This window comes from Trichechus manatus, unplaced genomic scaffold, assembly GCF_000243295.1.
Source record: "Trichechus manatus latirostris isolate Lorelei unplaced genomic scaffold, TriManLat1.0 scaffold00022, whole genome shotgun sequence".
NCBI classification, from domain to species: Eukaryota; Metazoa; Chordata; class Mammalia; order Sirenia; family Trichechidae; genus Trichechus; species Trichechus manatus.
The window spans coordinates 18,715,303-18,741,094 of record NW_004443958.1 but is presented as its reverse complement, the minus strand read 5'-3'; the positions used below and the strand labels follow the sequence as shown (position 1 = coordinate 18,741,094).

The 25,792-nt window shown below is 41.8% G+C and overlaps 1 long non-coding RNA gene across 1 annotated transcript in view; it reads left to right on the top strand.

The window, feature by feature from the left end:
• The window catches only part of LOC111819955 (uncharacterized), a 37,359-nt gene extending 19,781 nt beyond the window's left edge, over nucleotides 1-17,578 (top strand). The window contains exons 3-4 of the long non-coding RNA XR_002823529.1: nucleotides 12,076-12,188; nucleotides 16,869-17,578. This is a non-coding gene — a long non-coding RNA (uncharacterized LOC111819955). The remainder of the gene's footprint in view (nucleotides 1-12,075; nucleotides 12,189-16,868) is intronic.
• The last annotated feature ends 8,214 nt before the right edge of the window (nucleotides 17,579-25,792 follow it).

Genomic DNA, 25,792 nt, shown 5'->3' with positions numbered 1-25,792 from the left:
AAAGGGCCACATAAACCAGAGACTTCATCAGCCTGAGACCAGAACTGGATGGTGCCTGGCTACCACCAATGACCACCTTGGCAGGGAACACAACAGAGAGTCCCTGACAGAGCAGGAGAAAAGTGGGGTGCAGAACTCAAATTCTAGTAAAAAACCAGACTTAATGGTCTGACTGAGACTGGAGGAACCCCGGAGGAGATGGCGCCCGGACTCTCCATTAGCCCAGAACTGAAACCATCCCTGAAGTCAACTCTTCAGACAAAGATTAGAGTGGACTGTGGGACATAAAATGATACTCGTGAAGACAGCGCTTCTTAGCTCAAGTAGATACATGAGATTAAATGGGCAGCTCCTGTCTGGAGGTGAGATGAGAAGGCAGAGAGGGTCAGGAGCTGGTTGAAGGGACACGGGAAATCCGGGGTGGAAAGGCGGAGTGTGCTGTCACATTAGAGGGAGAGCAGCTAGGGTCACATAGCAATGTGTGTGTAAGTTTTTGTATGAGAAACTGACTTGAACTGTAAACTTTCACTTAAAGCACATTTTCACTGCGCCTTTCCAAGAATGTTCCCTCATAAATGAGCACCCTAGAGAGTGAGGGGAGTGGGGGCAAAGGGCAGTGCTGGCAGAGGAGACACACGCGTGGACAAGAGTCGGTGCAGCTGGAGATAAGGCCATTGACAGGTGGCAAAGTGGTCGGAGAGAAAAGTGGTAATGAAGTGGCAGCAAAATCGCAAAGGCCTTTGTGGCATTCAAAAGCAAGGAGAAATCACTGGTGGTTTTTGAATTGTCTGGTGTCTTACTTATCTAGTGCTGCTCTAACAGAAATACCACAAGTGGATGGCTTTAACAAAGAGAAATTTATTCTCTCACAGTCTAGTAGGTTACAAGTCCAAATGCCGGGCGTCAGCTCCAGGGGAAGGCTTTCTCTGTTTGTCGGCTCTGGAGGAAGGTCCTTGTGATGCATGTCTTCTCTTGGTCTGGGAGCATCTCAGCATAGAAACCTCATGTCCAAAGCATGCACTCTGCTCCTGGCACTGCTTTCTGGGTGGTATGAGGTCCCCAATTCTCTGCTTGCTTCCCTTTCGTTCATCTCTTGTAAGATAAAAGGTGGTGCAGGCACACCCTAGGGAAACTCCGTTTACATCATGACCTTAGTAAGGGTGTTACAATCTCCTCTAATCCTCTTTAACATAAAATTACAATCATAAATTGGAGGATAACCACACAATACTGGGAATCATGGCCCAGCCAAATTGATACACACATTTTTTGGGGGACATAATTCAGTCCATGACATGCGGTGACCTGTTGCATAGATGGATAATGCCAGGGTCATCACTGAGGATGTGTTGGAAGAGGACAAGAAAGAAGGAAAATAAGAAGGTGTGGATGGATGGAGAGGGGAGCCCTGGTGGCGCAGTGGTAAAGAGCTCAGCTGCTAACCAAGAGGTCGGCAGTTTGAATCCACCAGCCGCTCCTTGGAAACCCTACAGGGCAGTTCTACTCTGTCCTATAGGGTCACTGTAAGTCGGAATCGACTTGACGGCAATGGGTTTGGTTTTGGATGGAGAGAAGGGAGATATTTAAAAGACTGTTAAGAAGTGTAGTGGAATCTCTGGGTGGTGTAAATGGTTTATGCACTGGGCTGCTAACTGAAAGGTTGGAGGTTTGAGGTGCCTTGGAAAAAAGGTGTGGCAATCTACTTCCAAAAAATCAGCCATTGAAAACTATGGAGCACAGTTCTACTCTGACACACCTGGGGTCACCACGAGCTGGAATTGACTTGGTGGCAACTGGTTTTACTGGTTAAGAAGCATAGCTAGCAGAGTTTGATTACTAATTAGGTGAATGATGTTATTAATTGCCCTCAAGTTGACTCCAACTCTTGGCGACCCCAAGTGTGTCAGAGTAGAACTGCACTCCATAGGGTTTTCAAGGCTGTGACTTTTGGAAGCAAATCACCATGCCCATCTTCCAAAGTGCCTCTTGGTGGGTTCAAACTGCCAGTCTTTCAGCAAGTAGTTGAATGCTTATCCATCCAGGGACTCCTTAATTAGATGAATAGCTAGCATTTATTGAGGAATTAGTGTGTTCCAGGAACTGCTTAAAGTGATTTCCACACGTTAATTTATGTAATTTTTGTTGTTGTTGTTGCATAACAAGCTATTTATTGGGAGCTACAGAGTAGGGCTGGGGTCCCCCCCAACAGGAGGTCTGCCAGAGGGTAGGGGTATCGGGAGCCACCAGAAGGGGAAGAAGGCATGGAAAAGCCCTAGGAAAGAGGAGAAGGAAGGGGGGCTTATGTGTGCCTTCATGACGTTCTTCTGCAGCAAGGTGAGAAGTCTCTGGGCCAGAGAGCTCAAAGGTAGTAGCATCTTAAACCAGTTGCCGTCAAGTCAATTCCAACTCATGGCGCCCCATATCTGTCAGAGTAGAACTGTGCTCCACAGGGGTCTCAGTGTCTGATATTTTCTGAAGTAAATTGCGAAGGCTTTCTTCCGAGGCGCCTCTGGGTGGATTCAAATCCCCAACCTTTTGGTTAGCAGTGAAGCACATTATTCGCACCACCCAGGGACTCCAGATGCATCTTACTGTTGTTGTTGTTAGGTGCCATTGAGTTAACTTTCAACTCATAGTGACCCATGTGACAGAGTAGAACTGCTCATTGGGTTTCCTAGGCTGTAATCTTCATGAGAGCAGATTGCTAGGTTTTTCTCCTGCGGAGCTGCTGGGTGGGTTTCAACTACTAACCTTTGTGCCACTAGAGCTCCTTAGCTAGATAAGATAAAACCAAACCAAACCAAACCCGTTGCCTTAGAGTCGATTCCAACTCATAGCGACCCTAAAGGACAGAGTAGAACTGCCCCATAGGGTTTCCAAGGCTACAATCTTTAGGGAAGCAGATTGCCACATCTTTCTGCCACAGAGCAGCTGGTGGGTTTGAACTGCCAGCCTTTTGATTAGCAGTTGAGTGCTTAACCACTGGGCCGCCAAGGCTCCGAGACATACTGTAGGTCTTAATAACCATAGGGCTACCGGATGTTGGGTGCATTTTCACAGGACGTGTAAAGCAGGCAGGCTCCAAGTGACTACAAATCGTCTTATCTGGGCTATTTTAAAAACAATTGGATGTGTACAAATTGGAGCTTGGTGCCTTTGGGCTTTTGGGGGCTGGCAAGCCTCAACTTGTTGGGAAGAAGTAAACAACTTGGAGCCAATACACAGAGGCCATCTTTGACTGTTATATAACAGAGGGGAAGACACTAAGGTAAACTGGTAGACGTTAAAGAACACGGGTTAGTAGTCCAGTTGGAACACTTGAAACTGTACAGACACGGGGGGTGGGGGTGAGCTCTGGGCATCTTTGATCTTTGGCTTTACCTGCTGATAGTCAGAATTTGGTAAACAAACAAGAGGCATTCATTCTCACCTGGTCTACGCTGCCGGTGCAACTTGGCAGAAAGCCCAGAAACCAGCAACCCTGGGTTGGAACAGGACAGATGTTACCCTCCCCGGAGCCATCCAGGTAGTCTGCACTGTCACGTTAGGGATTGTCCTTCCTGGGAGTGGGGGTCAGCAATCAAAACAACTGCCTGTTATTGTTGTTAGCTGCCTTTGAGTCGGCCCCTAACTCATGGCAACCCCATGCACAACAGAGCGAAACTCTACCCAGTCCTGCGCCATCCCCATGATTGGTTGTGGATCAAGTCATTGTGATTCATAGGTTTTTCGTTGGCTGATTTTCGGAAGTAGATTGCCAGTCCTTTCTTCCTAGTCCCTCTCAACTTGGAAGTTCCACTGAAACCTGTTCGTCATCGTAGTGACACAGAAGTCTCTACTGACAGGGTGGTTGCGCATGAGGTGCATTGGCTGGGAGTCAAACCCAAGTCTCCTACATGGAAGGCGAGAATTCTACCACTGAACTACCCAAACTGAAAACCAAAACTGTGCTGCTGACTCATGGCGACTCCATGTGTGTCAGAGCAGAACTGCCCCACAGGGTCTCCTCAGCTGCAATCCTTACAAAAGGGGTTCAGGTGGTGCAACAGTTAAGAGCTTCGCTGCTAACCAGAAGGTCAGAAATTGGAACCCACCAGCTGCCCTGTGGGAGAAAAGACCTGGCAATCTGCTCTCACAAAGACCACAGCCCAAGAAACCCCATGGGACAGCTCCACCCCACCACATAGGACCACCATGAGTCTGAATCGACCCGACTAATTCATATAATTTTTGAAACAATCCCATAAACTTCAATCCCAACAGTTTCTCCTGTTATTAACATCTTGCAGTGATGTGGTACAGTTGTTACTTTTGAGAAATAAATATTAACACAGTATTATTGACTCAAGTCCATAGTTTACATTAAGATTCACTGTTTGTGTTGTACAGTTCTATGGATTTTGATGAATGTAGGGACTATTATAAACTTCCCTTACAGATGAAGAAGTGGAGTTTCATAGAAGTTAAATAAATTCCCCTAAAATTAATAGCTAGGAAGTAGCAGAACTGGGAATCAAACCCAAAGAGCTGGGTCCACAGCCTGTTCACTTAATTACTGCTGTTTTGTCTCCTTAGATGTGGGACTTGAGAGAAAGAGAGAAGTTGGGAAAGAATCTCAAATTTCTAGTTTGAGACCTATGGTCAACTGGTAGATACGATTCTAGAATATTGGGGTTATCACCTGCCACCTGCCACTGTGGAACCTAGTTGATAAGAAAAATAAGATCAGTATTAGCGTAGAAGGTCCTCTACCTTCCTCCTGAAACTCTGATTGAGGTCACCTGCCATCAGGTGTCTTAAGCCTGCCATCAATGATGTCTCACTGTGGTTAGTTCTCTGTTTTCCCCAAAATTGCCACCAATTTCTAGACACCTGAATTCTGCTCTGTCCCTTCTACCACTCAGTGTTTCCTCCGCTGGTTGCTTGGTCCCTAAGTAGACTTTCTCCTTCTGTGGTTGTTCTTTACTCTCTGCCCCATGTTGACTCAGATTTCCACAAAAATATATCCCAGTCGCACAGGTCATTTGTGTGACTTTGGAGGAGGGAGACTGTTCCCGTTACTACTTCTGTGTCATAAACCACCTGGAATTTAGTGCCATAAAACAACAATATTTGACTAGATTGTTGGCCAAGTATTCAGACAATACACCGTGGAGATTACTTCTCTACATCCCAGTATCTAGGCCCTCAACTAGGGGTGACTCACCCAACTGAGGACTGAGTCATCTGGAGGAGTCTCCAAGCATACGTGTGACTCAAAGGCTGTGCCCAGCTGGGGACTGTCAATGGGGGCACAAACATATGGCCTCTCCATGTGACTTGGGCTTCTCACCACATGGTGGCTGGATTCCAAGACGGAGTGTCCCCAGAGCAAGCATTCAAGAGAACCTGCCAGAAGCTACAAGGAAAGTCTTTTCTGACTTAGTTTCAGAAGTCACATAGCATCACGTCTGCCAGACACTGTTGGCCAAAGCAGCCATGAGCCTGCACAGATTCAAGGAGAGGAACACAGATCATGCCTCTCAATGGGAGAAGTGCTTAAGAATCTGTAGCCATTTTTTAACAGACTTTATTTTTTAGAGAAGTTTTATGTTTACAGAAAAATTGTGCAGAAAGTACAGAGAGAGTTCCCACATACCCTCTTTCCTCTCTCACAGTGTCTTCTATTATTAACATCTTGTATTGGTGTGGTGCTTCTGTTACTATTGAGAAACCAATATTAATGCATTATTGAGTAAAGTCCACAGGGTGTTGTACAGTCCTATGGGTTTTGACCAATGCACAATGTCCTGTGACATACTTATTCAGTCTATATGCTGAGCAATTAATTCAAGAAGCTGAGCTATACGAAGAAGAATGGGGCATCAGGATTGGAGGAAGACTCATTAACAACCTGCATTATGTAGATGACACAACCTTGCTTGTTGAAAGTGAAGAGGACTTGAAGCACTTACTGATGCAGATAAAAGACCAAAGCGTTCAGTATGGATTACACCTCAACATAAAGAAAACAAAAATCCTCACAACTGGACCAACAAGCAACATCATGATAAACAGAGAAAAGACTGAAGTTGTCAAGGACTTCATTTTACTTGGATCCACCATCAACCCCCTTGGAAGCAGCAGTCAAGAAATCAAAAGACGCATTGCATTGGGCAAATCTGCTGCAAAAGACCTCCTGAAAGTGTTAAAAAGCAAAGATGTCACTTTAAGGACGAGGGTGCCCCTGACCCAAGTCATGATGTTTTCAATTGCCTCATATGCATGTGAAAGCTGAGCAATGAATAAGGAAGACTCAAGAAGAACTGATGCCTTTAAATTGTGGTATTGGAGAAGAATATTGAATATACCATGGACTGCCAGAAGAATGAACAAATCTGTCTTGGAAGAAGTACAGCCAGAATGCTCCTTAGAAGCAAGGATGGCAAGACTTCGTCTCATGTACTTTGGACATGTTATCAGGAGGGACCAGTCCCTGGAGAAGGACATCATACTTGGTAAAGTAGAGGGTCAGCAAAAAAGAAGAAGACCCTCAAGGAGATGGATTGACACAGTGACTGCAACAATGGGCCCAAGGATAACAATGATTTTGAGGACGGCACAGGACCAGGAAGCGTTTCGTTCTGTTGTACATGGGGTCACTATGAGTTGGAACTGACTCGACAGCACCTAACAACAACAACATTACGTCCTATGCCCACCATTGAAGCATCATGTGCCTTACAAAAAAAAAAAAAACTACCATGCAGAGGGCTACAGTGCTGTCAATTAAACAATAGAAAATTTAATTTTACATATGCTTGTTCTTAAAAGTCTTTTGTTCTCTCTTCTCTCAGGCATTTCTCAATGGATACTTTTATTCATAGGCTCCTATCTGATTGCTATTCCCATTACCTCAAAATTCATATTTATTTTCATTCATGAATCTTGAGAGAGGTGGTGTTTGACGTTTGATGACAGAAAAGTTCATCCATCAGTAGTCATCAAGGAGCATGGAAGAATGAAGGGAAGTGTAAGGGAATTGCTGAGCAGCATTAAGAAACCTGTTGGGTTCGTGGTTGCAGATTTAAAGTGAGGTCAATCACACTAGTTGGGTGTTTATTGCCAGGCATGCCCCACTACAGAAGGGCAAACATGAGGGGAAAGTTGATTTTCACCAGGTTGTGATTTTTCTGGCAAGTAAGATGAAGTGAGGGAAGGATAAAGAAGTCAAGCATCTATGCAAGGGAATGGTAATGATGATTGGCTATGACATTTAAGCTGGGTTAGGAAAAGAGCGGGCATCAGAGGGGTGAGGGTCAGCAGGAGGGACAGTAGAGTGGAGATTTTTGGACTGGGGTACTAAGAGAAAGAGAGGAAGTTAGAAGGTGGTGGTGACAGAGCAGAAGGCAGGAAATGGCTAGAGTTGCAGTTATGGGTAATGATGAAATCTGGGTAAAGATCATGGGAATGACTAACTGGGGAAGTTTGAGAAACAATATTATTGGAGGAGAGGATATCAAGGAACTGGAAGGCCAGTATGTTGCAAGGATCATCTAAATATGTACTGAAAGTGTCAAGAGTTAAGATTCCATAAACTTCAGCCACATCTCTTACCACTATTCATCTCGCAGTAAATGCTCTAGACATGTAAACTTCTCATTGTCTTATTTGTCTACTTATTCCAGTAGTTGGTACATCTGAGCTGAAAGAACTGAACTGCTGTGTTGGTTTAACAGCCCCTGCCTTTCTTAGCTCTGCTCATGTATAACCACTGAGGGCTGATACCACAGGTCCTCTTGGCTTGCAGGAGACAATTCCTCACGCCATCTCCTCTCTGGGTTCTGACCAATAGAAATGAGACACGAGGAACTAAACAATGATCTCACCATTAGCCTTAACTATTAGGCCAACCAACTCCCTAGTAAAGGATCAGAAATCATAGCTGGAAGCAGAGGTCAAACTGAAGGTCTCCTACTATCTCCTTCTCTCCAAACCCAGGCTTTGGACCTGCTCCTGGATGGTATCTGCACCATTATGCATCCAGGTATGTGGGGAATTGTTAACTGGTCTCACAATCCAGTTTCAGACATGATAAAGGGGGCGAAAGAAAAAAAAAAAAAGACAGCTATGGCCTAAAACATATCAGGCTCTTTCTAATCCCACAACCTCCTGTGGGGTGTTAAAAAGTGGATAGATAGATCAGATCAGATGTATTCCTCCCAACACTCCTAAAACTCTAGAGAAGTGAATGTCTCCTTGTCTATGGGCAGAGAAGAACTCAATATTCTTCTGTCTAAGCAAGGAAGTACATTGGAAACCACCTCTCTATCTTCAGATGTGGTATGGATTAGTCTTGATGCCATACTTGGTGCCTAGCCCAGTCTATCATGCATGCCCACTATGTTATTACAGCACTCCCCTCCCCCACTGACCATACCACCTTGGACCACTTTATGTAGTAAAATAGCTTAGTGACTAATCAGAATTTCAGTCTCCTTGCCCAGAGGTTCAACCAGAGGGAGAAGTCAGAGCTTCTTTTAAATGCACCTATGACCTTAAGAAGGAACCCTGTTGGCACAACTGTTAAGCAATCAACTGCTAACCAAAAGTTTAGTGGTTCGAACCCACCCAGTGGCTCTGCAGAAAAAGACCTGGTGATCTGCTTCTGTAAAGGTTATAGACTAGAAAACCCTACAGGGCACTTCTACTTTGTCACATGGCGTTGGTATGAGTTGGAATCAACTTGACAGCACCTAACAACAATAGGACCTCAAGAAGAGGCCTAAGGCAGCGGCGAAGCTTGTTGATCTGGACAGAGTGGAGCACAGGGCTGTTTCTGGGAATGTCAGAGGCAGGACGAGTGGTGGCCAGACTCATTCTAGACTGCATTCCCTGTGGGAGTGGACTTTCTGGTCATTGGGCTAGAGTGGCTTAGGTAATGGGTGAGGTTAAGGTCTTCCAACCCCTTAGAAATGGGTAAAGAATGTCATTTCTCTTCCAAAAGATAAGTGCTGAGGGAGGCAGACTCCAGGGGAGAAAGCTGCCCTTTCCCAGCCAGTGCAAGAGCCAAGAAACTGAGCTCTGTCTTCCCTTGTGACCTTCCTCCTGGCAGAAATAGCTCCTTCATAACACAAAGCTTTCAGGGAAGAGCCCAGATATATAAAAACAGCAGAGACCAGAGCAATAACTCTTGGTGCTGGGGATCATAGAGGAACCCCCATATGTCATCTCGTAAGTGCTTATCCTTAAAAAAAGGAATGAATTTACAAATCCATTCTCAAGTAATAAAACACGATCCATTCAAGAAGCATCTAGAACAAAACACGCAGTTTTAACAGGGCTTTGCAAAAAGAGCCCTCAAACTGGGGTATTCTCTGGTGATTTCTTCGTATTTCACACCCTGATAGCTGGTGCATCAACCAACCCCTATGACACAGGATAACTGAAAAGAAACCGTGTAGATCAAAATGAGTGCTAAGTCAGAATCAGAAGACAATTCTGTTCAATGAACTTGTGATGATTTTCAATTTCTCTGGACAAATAAAAGTCATATGACATTTTTTAGTAGAACAGCTTTATTGAGATATAATTCACATACCATATAATTTCACGCACTGAAAGTATACAAAAGGAGCCCTGGTGGAACAGTGGTTAAAGTGATCTGATGTTAACTGAAAGGGTGGTGGTTCGAACCCACCAGCCGCTCTGCGGGAGAAAGATGTGGCAGTCTGCTCCCATAAGGATTTACAGCCTGCAAACCCTGTGGGGCAGTTCCACTCTGTTCTCCAGGGTCACTATGAGTTTGAATCAACTCGATGGTATAGTTTTTATTATTTTTTTTTTTGGTTTTGAAATATACTATAGTTTATAGTACTCCCACAGAATGTGCAACCATCATCACAATCAATTTTAGAATATTTTTTATCACTTCCAAAAGAAATCCTATCCCCATTAGCATTACTCCCCATTTCCCGTCAATGCCCTAAGCAACCATGAATCAACTTTTACTCTCTTTAGAGTTGCCCATTTTGGACACGTTATATAAATTTAGTTTTACCATTTGTAGCCCTTTGTGACTGGCTTCTTTCACTCAGCATAATGTTTTCAAGGTCCATCTGTGTTCTGGCATGTGTCCGTACTGCATTCCTTTTTATGACCGAAATTCCATTCTACGGCTATAACACATTTTGTTTATCTGCTCATCAGGTGATGGACATTTGGGTTGTTTCCATCTTTTCTCTATAATGAATAATGCAGTATAAGCATTTATGTACGAGTTTTTGTGTGAATATATGTTTTTATTTCTCTTGAGTATATACCTAGGAGTGGAGTTGCTGGGTCATGTGGTAACTCTAGGTTTAACCTTTTGAAGAACCGCCAGACTGTTTTCCAAAGTGGTTGCACTATTTTACATTCCCATCATCAGCTACTAGGCTTGGTAGCTAATGTGTAATATCAACACATTTCATGTTTTATAAACTTATCTCTCTGATTTGCAGTAGTAATTTGGGCATAATCAAAGGTGAGATGGAGAGAGAGAGTAACCATATAATCTAAGCACTGAACTTAGCTTTTCTTGAAGCCTACTCTCATAGACTTTTCATATGGAGAGATCATGCATTTGTTTTGCCGTTAAGCTGATTTATACATATCGCAGACTCTTGACTACACAACAGATCATCATAGTTCAAGGGGAAAAGAATGTCACGGAGGAAGAAAGTAGAAAGAGCAGTCGGAGAGAGGGCTGTATCTGCCTGGATGAGCTGGAGTGATCCGAACAGCTGCTAACATTTCACTACTTTTCAAATGATTATATGTATATTATCTCATTTGCTCCTTTTTCCAACACTGTGAGAAAGTCATTTGTCTTACCCTCATTATCAAAACAATAACATTGATTATAATTACCCAAAGAGTGGAAGAAGGGGGACAGAACAGAAAGAATGTTGGGATCACAAAGTCTCTACACAAAATAAATAATAACTGTAAGATAAGTTTTAATACCACTCCTAAATCAGCATTATAAACGTATTTCTCAAGATACAGTGCCTTTCAAAGAACTATTCTATTGTTTTCTATTCCTATATAATATCTAATGCTTGGTAAAAAGATGATTAGTGATTTTTTTTGTGAGTCTTAAAAAAAAAAATGCCACAAAATACAGCTAGGCTGTGATACAATCCACAGAAAAAATGTAGAATTAGCTCAAAAGTCTGTGAAGCTTTGCAGGAACCTGGTGTAATGAACTAAAATGAACTTTCTCATTTTCTGTCATTTCCCCCAAGATGTTAATGTTTTAGATCTATGTGTAAGTGTTACTTCGGCTCTGTCATTAGCTAGAAATTTGCTCCTGGATGATAAAAAGGTACATTTTTTTTCTCCCAAATTTAATTTGACTCTTCTGCAACCATTGCCAGTGAGAGATAGCCCTTAGAGACAGGTGTTGCCAAGTATTCTTATGATTGTGACATCTTGTCATTTGGGAAAAATTGCCAACAGCCTTATAAATGTAGATTAAGATGGGAAAATATTAAGGGCCATTTCTCAAACTATAGTATTCATTAGTAAAACGCACAGACCCTTAGAGATTAGAAAGTACCATACTCCATTTTCTGGTTCTCTCAAGTAGCTTGTAAGGCCATATTTATGGGTATGTTTAGCTCACATACACATATATATTTAGGCAAAAGTTTGTCATCTGCTATTTTAGATGCCTGTGATGGTAAGTACATCCTGATTTTATCATTAGGAAATGGTCTAGTGTTCAATACGAAGATGCAATGGGGTGATAACTTCACGATTTCATCTTGCATCCTTGCATTGATGATCAATATACTACAAAAGCCAATGGTTAATCCTCACTTTTTCTTCTTCCTCAATGTGTCTGAAATAATGCGATGTGTTTCCCCCAAACTCTTTCATTTTCTTCTTGAGCACACAGGAAGACTGTATTTCCCAGTTCTCCTTGCAAACAGATTGAGGCCACGTGACTGAGTTCTGTCCATTGGAATGTGGGCAGATATAATGTATGCCACACCTAGCCAAATACTCCTCTCTCCATGCAATCCTCTTTGCTCTCTCTTTCTCTTCCAGGAAACTTTCAAAGAACAATTGTTGAAGATGGTGGTGCCACAAGATGGATGGAGCCTGGGTACATGAATGGCTGCGTGGAGCAGAGCTCCCTGTCTACTGCATTTGACTTTGAAGTGAGCAAGCAAAAATGAATTATTGTGTTAATCTACTGAGTTGTTTTTTGTTATAATGTTTACGCTACACTGATTATTTAATATTGTCACTCCTCTTAGTTGTGTTATTTGGAGGTACAATTGTACTACATATTTAGATGAACAAATGGATAAGTGGCCAGGAGTGACACTCTAAGAGTCATCCAATTTTAAACTCATGGAAAAGCTAACCAAGCATGAAAGCAATTGAAGTCACCTGGGTCAGAGACTGTAGATTGCCACCTTATTGAGAGAGCACTAGCCTCTGCTTTCCCTTTCTGGGCAATATTCTGGGGCAGACATGTTGAACCATCAATGACCTACAGAAACAATACATAAAGGACCTTCTAAGGTAGGTCATTGATAGAAGGCGATACCACACAAGAAGCTTTTTAAAAATTTTTTATTTATTGTACTTTAGATAAAGGTTTACAGAATAGTTTCTCGTTAAACAGTACACATATTGTTTTATGACAATGGTTAACAGCCCCAAGACAGGTCAACGCTGTCCCTTCTCAACCTTGGGTTCCCTACTACCAGCTTTCCTGTCTCCTCCTGCCTTCGAGTCCTTGTCCCTGGACTGTTGTGCCCCATTAGTCTCCTTTTGTTTTATGGGGCTGTCTAATCTTTGGCTGAATGGTGAACCGCGGGAGTGAATTCATTACTGAGCTATAAGGGTGTCCAGGGACCATACTCTCGGGGTTTCTCTAGCCTCTGTCAGGCCAGTAAGTCTGGTCTTTTTTTGTGAGTTAGAATTTTGTACATTTTTCTCCAGCTCTGTCCGGGACCCTCTGTTGTGATCCCTGTCAGAGCAGTCAGTGGTGGTAGCCAGGCACCATCTAGTTGTACTGAATGCAGTCGGTGGAGGCCGTGGTAGTTGTGGTCCATTAGTCCTTTGGACTAATCTTTTCCTTGTATCTTATTTTCTTCATTCTCCCTTGTTCCCGAAGGCGTGAGACCAGTGGAGTATCTTAGATGGCTGCTCACAGGCTTTTAAGACCCCAGACTCTACTCATCAAGGTAGAATGTGGAACATTTTCTTTATAAAGTGTGTTATGCCAATTGAGCTAGATGTTCCCCGAGACCAAGGTCCCCACAGCCCTCTGCCCAGCAATTCAGTCCCTCAGGGAGTTTGGATGTGTCTATGGAGCTTCCATGACCTTTCCTTGTACAAGTTGTGCTGCCTTCCCCAGTATTGTGTACTGTCTTACCCTTCACCCAAGATACCACTTATCTATTGTCTATTTAGTATTCCCCCTGAACACCTCCCTTCCCTTGTAACCAACAAAGATGGTTTCATTTTGTGTGTAAACTTTTTCTTGAGTTTTTACAGTAGAGGTCTCATACAATATTTGTTCTTTTGTGATTGACTTATTTCACTCAGCATAATGTCCTCCAGTTTCATCCATGTTATGAGATGCTTCACACATTCATCATGGTTCCTTATTGTTGCATAATACTCCATTGTGTGTATGTACCATAGTTTGTTTATCTATTCATCTGTTGATGGGCATCTAGGTGGTTTCCATCTTTTTGCTATTGTGAACAGTGCTGCAATGGACATGAGTGTACATACGGCTATTCATGTGACGACTCTTATTTCTCCAGGATATATTCCTAGGAGTGGATTGCTGAATCGTATAGTATTTCTATTTCTAGCTTTCTAAGGAAGTGCCGTATCATTTTCCAAAATGGTTGTATCATTTTGCATTCCCACCAGCAGTGCATAAGAGTTCCGATCTCCCCGCAACCTCTCCAACATTTGTTATTTCCAGTTTTTTTGATTTGTGCCAGTAAAGCCAGGGTGAGATGTTATCTCATTGTGGTTTTGATTTGCATTTCTCTAACGGCTAGTGATTGCGAGAATTTCCTTATGTGTCTGTTGGCCTCTTGAATGCCTTCTTTGGTGAAGTGTCTGTTCATTTCCCTTGCCCATTTTTTAATTGAATTATTTGTCTTTTTGTTGTAGAGGTGTTGACTTTTCTTGTAGATTTTAGAGACTGAGTCTTTGTCTGACTTGTAATGTCCAAAAAATTTCTCCCAGTCAGCAGGTTCTCATTTTACTCTTTTGGTGAAGTCTTTTGATGAGCATAAGTGTTTAATTTTTAGAAGATCCCGGTTATCTAGCTTATCTTCTGGAGTTTGTGTGTTGTTGATTATGGTTTGTATCCTGTTAATGCCGTGTATTAAGACCTCTAGCATTGATCCTAGTTTTTCTTCTATGAACTTTATAGTTTTAGGCTTTCTATTTAGGTCTTTGATCCATTTTGAATTAGTTTTTTTGTATATGGTGTGAGGTATGGGTCCTGTTTCATTTTTTTTGTAGATGGATGTCCAGTTTTGCCAGCATCATTTGTTAAAAAGACTGTCTTTTCCCCATTTGATGGACTTTGGGCCCTTGCTGTAGATCAGGTGACCATAGGTGGTTGGTTTACATCTGGGCCCTCAATTCTGTTCCATTGGTCAATGTATCTGTCGTTGTAGTGGTACCAGACTGTTTTGACTACTGTAGCTATATAGTAGGTTCTGAGGTCAGGTAGTGCGAGTCCTCCTACTTTATTCTTCTTCGGTAGTGCTTTACTTATCTGGGGGCTTCTTCCCTTTCCAGATAAAGTTAATGATTAGTTTTTTCATCTCTTTAAAGAATGTTATTGGTATTTGGATGGGGATTGCATTGTATTTGTAAATTGCTTTGGGTAGAAGTGTCATTTTCACAATGTTGAGTCTACCTATCCATGAGCATGATATGTTTTTCCATTTATATAGACCCCTTTGAGTTTCTTGCAGTAGTGTTTTGTAGTTTTCTTTGTATAGGACTTTTACATTCCTGGTTAGATTTATTCGTAAGTATTTTATTTTTTTAGGGGCTATGATAAATGGTATTGTTTTCCTGATTTCCTTTTCATCGTTCTCCTTATTGGTGTATAGGAGTCCAACTGATTTTTGTATGTTTATCTTGTATCCTGCTACTCTGCTGAATCTTTCTATTAGTTCCAGTAGATTTCTCGTGGAGTCTTTAGGGTTTTGTATGTATAGTATCATATCATCCGCAAACAAGGAGCATTTAACTTCTTCATTACCAGTTTGGATGCCCTTTATTTCTTTTTCTTGCCTTATTGCCGTAGCTAGGGCATCCAGCACAATGTTAAATAGGAGTGATGATAAAGGGCATCCTTGTCTTGTTCCTGTTCTCAAGGGGAATGTTTTCAGCGTCTCTCCATTAAGAATGATGTTGGCCGTTGGTTTTGCATAGATGCCCTTTATTGTGTTGAGAAATTTCCCTACAAGAAGCTATTTGTTGAAATGTTTAGTGTCCCTTTGTTACAAATGTTTTCCTAATTAAAAGAAATATGTCTTCTTCGGATTGTTGTGTTTTTTTTTTTTTTTTTTTTTTTGGGCAATCTCCATAGTAAAAGATGCAAACCCTCATTGCCTGGAGCTGGGAATAATATAAAGATATGGACATAAGCTTTAGCAGCCACAAATAGATAAAAACTCCTACCACTACCCTTGCCTGATCCTTCACCTTATGGCACGGTAATACTCAATTACTTGGAATTTCTCCAAGAATACCATGGCCTGCATACCTCAGTATCAAGATGAGGTATGTTCATGATGTTGTCCTTGCCTTCAACATTCTGCATCCTGACCTACCTGGGGTGCCTATTTGTCCTTCAACATTCACCTGGACATTATCCCCTTCAGGAAGCCTTCTCCAATCAGGAAGCCTGCTCCCACGACACCTATTTTACCCCTATTAGAAGAGTTATCGAAGTTCGTGGTAAATATTTATTCCTAGTAGGCTGTAAAATGCTTGAGTATACCCATTGCCATCAAGTTGATTCCAACTCATGGCAATTCCATGTGTTTCAGAGTAGAACTGCTTCATAGGGTTTTCTTGGCTCTAATCTTTACAGAGCAGAGTCCCAGGCCTTTCTTCCGTGGTGCCACTGAGTGGATTTGAACCATCTACCTTTAGGTTAGTAGTTCATTGCAAACCATTTGCACCACCCATGTTTTATTCATCTAGCCATCCCTAGGACTGGTAAATGCCTGGTATATTGTAGGTGCTCAATAAATTCCTGTTGAATTTAATTGAACTAATCAGGTAACAGAAGTCCCAGAAACAGAAAAATTTTAAATGTCGTCTATTATCTACTGACAGGCCAACATATAGTATTGGGAAAACAGGGAGATACAACAGAGAGGTGTAATTTCTGTTGTTGTTAGGTGACCTTAAGTCAGTTTTTGACTCATAACAGCCCCATGTGACAGAGTAGAACTTCCCCATAGAGTTTTCCAGGCCATAATCTTTATGGAAGCAAATTGCTAGGTCTTTCTGCTCCCAAGCAGTTGAGGGGTTTGAACTGCCTACCTTTTGGTTAACAGCTGAGTGCTTAACTGTTGTGCCTCACCCTAAGATGCAGATATATTTGGGCATGTCTAATGACTACTTGAACATGCCCACAACTCTTCTATTTCCATGATGGACTAGGATTCTCTTGGTGACAACATCATTCTGAGGAAGATGGAGCTTAGATACAGGATTTGGGCTGGAAGACAATGATCTGTGTAGGAGAACAAGTCTTTCTGAATAGGGTCCAGTGTTTTCCACTCAGCTTGTTCAAGTTCTAACTTTCACACGCTCTTGCTTGATCCTAGGGAGAGGTGGCTGAGAATAAAACCTGGAAGAGCTGTTTCAACAAAAACATCATGAGACACTGAGTCCTCAAGGCAGTGCTGCACTGTGGCTGCTGTAACAGAGATGCCCAGGGATTGAGACTGTTCCCAACTTGAGTTACTCCAGAGCCCAGCCCAGACACAGCCACCAGAGGAGCTAGCTGAACTAGCTTCCATCTCACATGGAGATGCAGTAGCAGATGTCACTCTTTGATGGGTATCAGCAGAACCACAGAGGATGTAGGTAGCCTCATGGAGGATTCACGGCTGGAACAGTAGTATGCATTGGTGCAGGTGGCAGGAGAGGAGGGACAGAGCCATACCACACAGCAGCCCAGAGGATTTGTTTGTTTGCAAACATGTGTGACCTCCTCAGAGGCCACCTGGAATACTGTCTGGGGGGGAATTGAGTCAGTCTGGAGACTCATAATAATTAGTGAAGAGAAAGCAGAAATTCACTCTTTTATTAGTGTTAGAATAACCCTATTTTAACCACTATGCTTATGTGGCCTGGGGAAATCCCGGTTATGATTTAAGTAAGCAGATGCATTTTTTAATCAGTGAGGTTGAGTTTAGCCAGGGTCTATTTGGGATGTTAAAACCACTGGCAATGTTCATGAATGATTCATGGAGATTGGTGGAGGCGGTCAAGGGGTGTGAAAGGAACAATTTAAAGTCCATTTTCATGAAAGGAGGGAAAGGATCGTGTGGTGTGTTATGGATCCGTCAGTGTAAGTGTGTCATACTGCGAAATAAACAAACAAACCGAATATCTCACCAGAAATCAATTCCTAAGCAGTGATAGGAGCACAGGGTTTGGGTGAAAAATAGCAGGGCTTTGTGCAGATCGATGCCTTCAAGCAGATCTGTCTTCTCACCATGACAGAGTGATAGAAAAATTGAAGCATGCAGTGTATTTTGAGTTTGCTAAGGCTTTTGATTTTTCTCAATGAGAATTTCTCTTCGGTGAGGAAGATAATTCAAGATATTTTTGAAATGCCTAGTGAGTATATGAAGTAACAGGTATGTTATTATAAACATGAGAACCAAGGATGGAGACTCATGTGGGGGCAGAAAGACATGTGGGCAGATTGTAACACAAATTTTAGAGCCCCTATCATGTTCTGTTATTGCATTGGGCAAATCTGCTCTGAAAGACCTCTTTAAAGTGTTAAAAAGCAAAGATGTCACTCTGAAGACTAAGGTGCGTCTGACCCTAACCATGGTATTTTCAATTGCCTCATATGCATGTGAAAACTGGACAATGAATAAGGAAGACTGGAAAAGAATTGACGCCTTTGAATTATGATGTTGGCGAAGAATATTTAATATACTATAGACTGCCAGAAGAATGAACAAATCTGTCTTGGAAGACGTACAGCCAGAAAGCTGTTTGGAAGCAAGGATGGCGAGACTTCATCTCACATACTTTGGACATGTTATCAGGAGAGACCAGTCCCTGGAGAGGGACATTATGCTTAGTAGAATAGAAGGTCATCGAAAAAGATGAAGACCCTCTAGGAGATGGATTGACACAGTGGCTGCAACAATGGGTTCAAGCATAACAACGATTATGAGGATGGCACAGGACCAGCCAGTGTTTCGTTCTGTTGTACATAGGGTTGCCAGGGGTCAGAACCAACTCAACAACATCTAACAACAGCATGTTCTGACACAGTCTGGAGAAATGCGCTCAAATAAGGAAAAGTTTAGCAATAGCTGGGAATTTGATAAGAGAACAAGAGAAAAGGAATTGGGAGCTGGAGAAGAGCATTGGTCTCCAGCACTTAACTCATACACGTGATCATGCAAAAGCTGTCATAAACTCTCTAAGTAGCATAATCATTCTCCACCAGGTCCTAATAAGTTGGTCTTTGTAACTAGAGAAATGACACAGTTCTCGTTCAAGAGAATAAGGTAGGGATGGTTAGAAAAGCCGAAACAAAGAAATACACATGCCAGGATGCATTATTGTCCAAGACCTGTTTGATTGTTTAATCTACAAGTTTACATAAGGTATCAATCAACTCTGCAAACGATAGCAGCCAATATGGGTCTTTTTCTGCTATCTAATAGACTACTCCTTCCTTGCTTGCTGAATGCAAACGAATGAAACTGGCAACATATGCTTTGGCTGATCAAGGAATAACTGGCCAGGGGTCACTGTGTATGACGGTCGCCCAGGTCTGCAGAAATAACACAAAAGAGCTACATGAAGACAGTGGTTGGGGATGGTTGAGGGATAGAAATACATATGTCATCCTGCCGTCACAGCCCTGGTCTCTGTTCAACATTGTGTTTGTGAGATTTAGCCATATTGTTGCATGTAGTCATTCATTTATTCTCCTTGTTGTGTGATATTCTATGACATAAATAGACTATAGTTTATTTTCCATTCAATCATAGATGAGTATTTGATTCATTTTTAGTTTTGGTTATATTAAATAGTGCTACCAGGACATACTTTTTGCAGTATTTAAGTCAGCATTTCTGTTGCATATACACCTAGAAATGGAACTGCTGGGTCATTGGATATATGTATGTTCAATGGCAATCATTGTTAGGTACCGTTGAGTCGATTCTGACTCAAAGCAACACCATGTGACAAAGTAGAACTGTCCCGTAGAGTCTTCTAGGCTGTAATTTTTATGGGGGCAGATCACCTGGTCTTTCTCCCATGGAGCAGCTGGGTGGCTTTGAACCACTAACCTTTCAGTTAGTGACTGAGTAATGTCAATAAGTATTGCTAAACCGTTTTCCAAAACGGGTATGCAATTTATAGTTCCAGGAACAGTGTATGAAGACCATGCATTCATTCTATAGTTAATTCATGACACATTTGTTGACAGTCTACTTTGTCTATGATATTCGTCTGATGACTATAAGGATAAAGAAAGAAAGAAAACGAGGTTCTTGCCCTCAAGGAGCTTACAGTTTTGTTAGAGACACAGACATACAAGCAATTAATTCCCGTGGCATGGAGACGGGACTAAGTGCTCTAAAAGAGTTACAACAACATGGCGGGGAGAGCAGGGTGAAGAAATGAGGGAGGCACCACAGAGCAGTTGAAACTCGTAGTCAACATTCATAGAGTGCTTTGCTGTTTACAGAACACTTTTCACACTTCTCAAATGTAGTGTTTTATTTAGTATTTACAACTTTCATTACAGATATCACTCTGATTCTTTTTAAAATGAAGAAACCAACTCAGAGTCAAATGGCTTCCCATGGCCGAGCTGGTGAGTGGTGGAGTCAGTATTAGCCACAAGGTACTCCAAAGGCAGCTCTTGTACTCTTGCCCTATACTCTGTTGTATCAAGAAGGCAACTTACGAGAATAATCTTGAAGCGTAAGTAAGGCAGCCAAATCATGAGATGCAAGGAACATAAATGATGGAATCAGAAAAGCTTGATGCCACACAAAAATTTGTGATCTATTTGTTTTTAATTTCTCAGAGGTTCTGCCTTCTCCTTCATAAGAAAGGAATGATAATATTGATTATTTCACAGAGCAATTGTGAAGACTAAATGAGCCAGTATTTGTTCAAGAATCTAGCTCATTGACTGATAATAAGAATTGCCAATAAATGGCTTCTCAATCCAAATTTGTTGAACCCCACCAAAGACAGAGTAGAAGATGGGAAATAATCTTACTATGTTTGTGGACAGGGAGTCAAATATATATTAAAACTGAATGCATTGTTTAACTGGAAAAAAGAAAAATACTTTATAATTCTGGTTTGTAAAAAAATAGGAACATCAGGCATTGGAATCCTTAGAAGAGTTCCTCATCAGGTCCATCTTTATTCTGTCTCCCAAGCATACTATTGATATTGCCACAATGTTCAGGACTTGGGCCATTCGAATATCTGACATCTCTTGAGAGCATTAAGTAGCATAGGATGTTGAAAGACTGGATTGATGGCTGGAACCCAAATCTGAGAACAAAGATATATATTAAGAGAGAGTGATACTAAGGAGCCAACAGAAATTGGGGCCAGGCATGTCTCTCAGGCTTACAAAGAGGTGGCTCAACTGGTTCTTGCAGTATCTGGAAGATGTATTTCAAATACGACTGGTATTTCAAATACCACTGGTATTTGAAGTGCCAGCAGGTTCACCCTTGGTGGACAGGTTTCAGCAGAGCTTCCAGACTAAGACAGACTAGGAAGGAAGACCTGGCAGTTCACCTCTGAAAAAACTGGCCAGTGAAAACCTTATGAATAGCAGCAGAACATTGTCTGATATAGTGCCAGAAGATGAGCCCCTCAGGTAGGGAAGGCACTCAAAAGACGACCGGGGAAGAGCTGCCTCCTCAAAGTAGAGTCAACCTTAATTACTTGGATGGAGTCAAGCTTTCAGGACCTTCATTTGCTGATGTGGCATGACTCAAAATGAGAAGAAACAGCTGCAAACATCCAATGATAATCAGAATGTAGAATGCATGAAGTATGAATGTAGGAAAATTGGAAATCATCAAAAATGAAATGGAACACATAAACATCAATATCCTAGGCCTAGTGAGCTGAAATGGACTGGTATTGGCCATTTTGAATTGGACAATCATATAGTCAACTATGCCAGGAATGACAGATTGCAGATGAATGGTGTCGAGTTCATCATCAAAAAGAACATTTCAAGGTCTATCCTGAAATACAGAACTGTCAGTGATAGGATTAATATCCATATGCCTACATGGAAGACCAGCTAAAAGGACTATTATTCAAATTTACACACCAACTACTAGGGTCAAAGATGAAGAAATTGAAGATTTTTACCAACTTCTGTAGTCTGAAATCCATCAAACATGCAATCAAGACACACGGATAATTACTGGTGATTAGAACGCGAAAGCTGGAAACAAAGAAGGATTGGTAGTTGGAAAATATGGCCTTGGTGATAGAAACAATGTTGGAGATTGCATGAATTTTGCAAGACCAATGACTCCTTCATTGCAAATGCCTTTTTCACCTACATAAACAACGACTATATACGTGGAGCTTGCCAGATGGAATACACAGGAATCAGATCAACTACATCTGTGGAAAGAGACGATGGAAAAGCTCAATATCATCAGTCAGAACAAAGCCAGGGGCCAACCGTGGAACTGACTATCAATTGCTCATATGCAAGTTCAGGATGAAGTTGAAGAAAATTATAACAAGTTCACAAGAGCCAAAGCACGACCTTAGGTATATCCCACCTGAATTTAGAGACCATCTCAAGAATAGATTTGACATAGTGAACACTAATGACTGAAGATCAGATGAATTGTGGAATGGTATCAAGGACATTATACATGAAAAAAGCAAGAGGTCATTAAAGAGACAGGAAAAAAGAAAATACCAAATGAATGTCAAAAGAGACTCTGAAACTTGCTCTTGAATGTAGAGTAGCTAAACTGAATGGAAGAAACGATGAAGTAAAAGAGCCGAACAGAAGATTTCAAAGGGCAGCTCAAGAAGACAAAGTAATGTACTATAATGAAATATGCAAAGAGCTGGAGATAGAAAACCAAAAGGGAAGAACACGCTTGGCATTTCTCAAGCTGAAAGAATTGAAGAAAATTTGAGGCCTCCAATTGCAATACTGAAGGATTCTACAAGGAAAATACTAAACGATGCAGGAAGCATCAAAAGAAGATGGAAGGAATAGGGAGTCACCGTAGTAAAAAGAATTTGTTGACGTTCAATCGTTTCAGGAGGTAGCATATGATCAAGAACTAATGGTACTGAGGGAAGAGGTCCAAGCTGCACCGAAGCCATTGGTGAAAAACAGGGCTCCAGGAATTGACAGAATACCAATTGAGATGTTTCAACAAAGGATGCAGCGCTGGAGGTGCTCACTCATCTATGCCAAGAAATTTGGAAGACAGCTATTTGGTCAGTCCACCGGAAGAGATACATACTTGTACCTATCCCAAAAAAACGTGATCCAACAGAATGTGGAAATCATTGAACAATATTATTAATACCACAGGCAAGTAAAATTTTGCTGAAGATCATTCAAAAGTTGTTGCAGCAGTACATCAACAGGGAACTGCCAGAAATTGAAGCTGGATTCGAAGAGGATATGGAACAAGCGATATCATTGCTGATGTCAGATGGATCCTGACTGAAAGCAGAGAATACCAGAAAGATACTTGTGTTTTATTGACTACACAAAGGCATTCAACTGTGTGGATAATAACAAATTATGGATAATATTGTGAAAAATGGGAATTCCGGAACACTTAATTGTGCTCTTGAGGAACTTATACATAGACCAAGAGGCAGTTCTTCCAACAAAACAAGGGGATACTGAGTGCTTTAAAATCAGGAAAGGTGCTGTGTCAGGGTTGTATCCTTTTACCATACTTACTCAATCTGTGTACTGAGCAAATAATCTGAGAAGCTGGACTATCGGAAGAAGAACGTGGTATCATGATTGGAGGAAGACTCTTTAACAACCTTCGATATGCAGATGACACAACCTTACTTGCTGAAAGTGAAGAGGACTTGAAGCACTTACTGTGAAGATCAAAGACCACAGCCTTCAGTATGGATTATACCTCAACATAAAGAAAACAAAAATCCTCACAACTGGACCAACAGGCAGCATCATGATAAACAGAGAAAAGATTGAAGTTGTCAAGGATTTCATTTTACTTGGATCACAACCAACACTCACAGAAGCAGCGGTCAAGAAATCAAAGGACACATTGCATTTGGGCAAATCTGCTGCAAAAGACCTCTTGAAAGTGTTAAAAAGCAAAGATGTCACTTTAAGGACTTTGGTGACCCTGACTCAAACCACTGTATTTTCAATCGCCTCATATGCATGTGAAAGCTGGGCAATGAAATAAGGAAGATCTAAGAAGAACTGAGGACTTTGAATGATGGTGTTGGAGAAGAATACTGAATATACCATGAACTGCCAGAAGAAGGAACAAATCTGTCTCGGAAGAAATACAGGCAGATTAATCCTTAGAGTCGCAAATGGGGAGACCTCGTCTCACATACTTTGGACATGTTATCAGGAGAGACCACTCCCTGGAGAAGGACATCATCCTTGGTAAAGTAGAGGGTCAGTGAAAAAGAGCAAGACCCTCAACGAAACTAATTGACAACGTGGCTGCAACAATGGGCTCAAACATAACAATGATTGTAAGGATGGCACTGGATTGGGCAGTGTGTCGTTCTGTCGTACATAGGGTCGTACTGAGTCGGAATAGACTCGATGACACCTAAAAACAACATCTGGTCCTGCCACTCCAGCCATTGTCCTTACACCTCTCATCTTCTTCCTCCTCTATAAATAAAGATGTAGGACAAGAGGAATGAGGCCTCATCATCTCCAGGAGGGGCAGTGTTTAAGGTGAAATGAGTTTTGCCTCCTTACCACTGGGGAGGAATTGGAATGTTTATGCTTTTCGTTGCCCCTCCCAAATCCAACTGATACAGAGCTCAAGGGAATCCTCACAGTAATAGGCATCACAGTAGTAAGAGAAGAAGAGTGGGTCATCTCATTTCCTGCCGGATGTCTGCTTAGGAAGTGGACTTGTTGATATGCCCTGTGCCTACCTGAGCAGGTGAAGAGATCTGAAAAGAAATGCCAGACAGAAGTATGTTGGTGGAGCAGACATATCCTTCCACCGTTGGGCCCACAAAAATTGTGAGTTTCCCCTGTACCATACAGAGGTTTAAGATACCGCATCCCAGGGGCCAGGCAGCCGGGAAAGAGGACACCAATAGCAAGAGGCTTTGAGGGGCACCACTGGTGCCGAGAGCTGAGGTGGGTGGAAGAGGTGGTGAGGGGAGAAAGAGAAAACCTTTTCCTGTTTGCACCCAACCACACTGTGACAGTTCAATCACCCAATTCCATGGGTTTACAACTGAAGCTTTGAATGGGGCAAAGGATTTCCAAAATTTTTACAGAACTTCCCAGTTAATGAAATGCTTTCAACAACAACAGCAACTCATTTATTAGACATTATTGCGTAAATCATCTCTAATTTTTGCAATAACCCTTTTTGGTACTTTGCTCAATGCATTTGCCAGATGAGGAAAGTGAAGCTTAGAGATATTAAGAGACTTGGCCAAGTCACAAAGCTAATAAAAAAGAGCAAATCTAAGCTCAAAATCCTGGTCAGGTCTGTCAGATTTCAGAGCCCACACTCTTTCTTGTAATCCTCTCATCAACCATGTGTAGCAGGTAATATTTTATCCCCATCTTACTGACGAAGCATTGGAGGCAAATAAAATGATAAAAGATGGAAACAGTAAGAACCAAGGCCTGAGAACCTACAAATCTATTAGACTCACATTCCAGAATGCCTTGGTCTCCCCAGTCATCTTAACGAACGCCAAGAACAATTTTATTCTTTTCAATAAATATCAAACTGGGTGCTAAGTAAATGCCCAGTGAATATTGACTCAGTGACTCCCTGACTGGCAGTGCTATCAAGGAAGCACGTAAATTCTTTTCTTTTCTGGAAACTTACAGAAAAAAACAGACGAGGATTTTTCTGGTTTCGGGTTTGAGCTGGGGGATGACAGAATGATCTCCTGTGTCTCTCCTCCAGCCCCCAGACTTGATGATTCAGAACCATTTCAGGGAAATATGATGCCATTTTAGCCGCTTCTTTAATTAGTAATTCTGCAAGCGTTCAGTGTATCCCCACCAAATTATGATTCGATAATGGGGAACTTTAGATTGTACGGTTCTTTCAGAAACTTTATTGATTTTTTAATAGAACCTTTACCAAATTTTTTGGTTCACACACATTAAAAGCAAGCACAGAAGCACTATTTGTCTTCTGTTTTAATCTTCACCAAGCAGTGGAAAGGAAAGAAAAATATATTTTATGAAAGTAATAAGCTTTCCTGGGGCTCTTGCTATGGGATTTATTTTTCTTTTGTTCCAGAG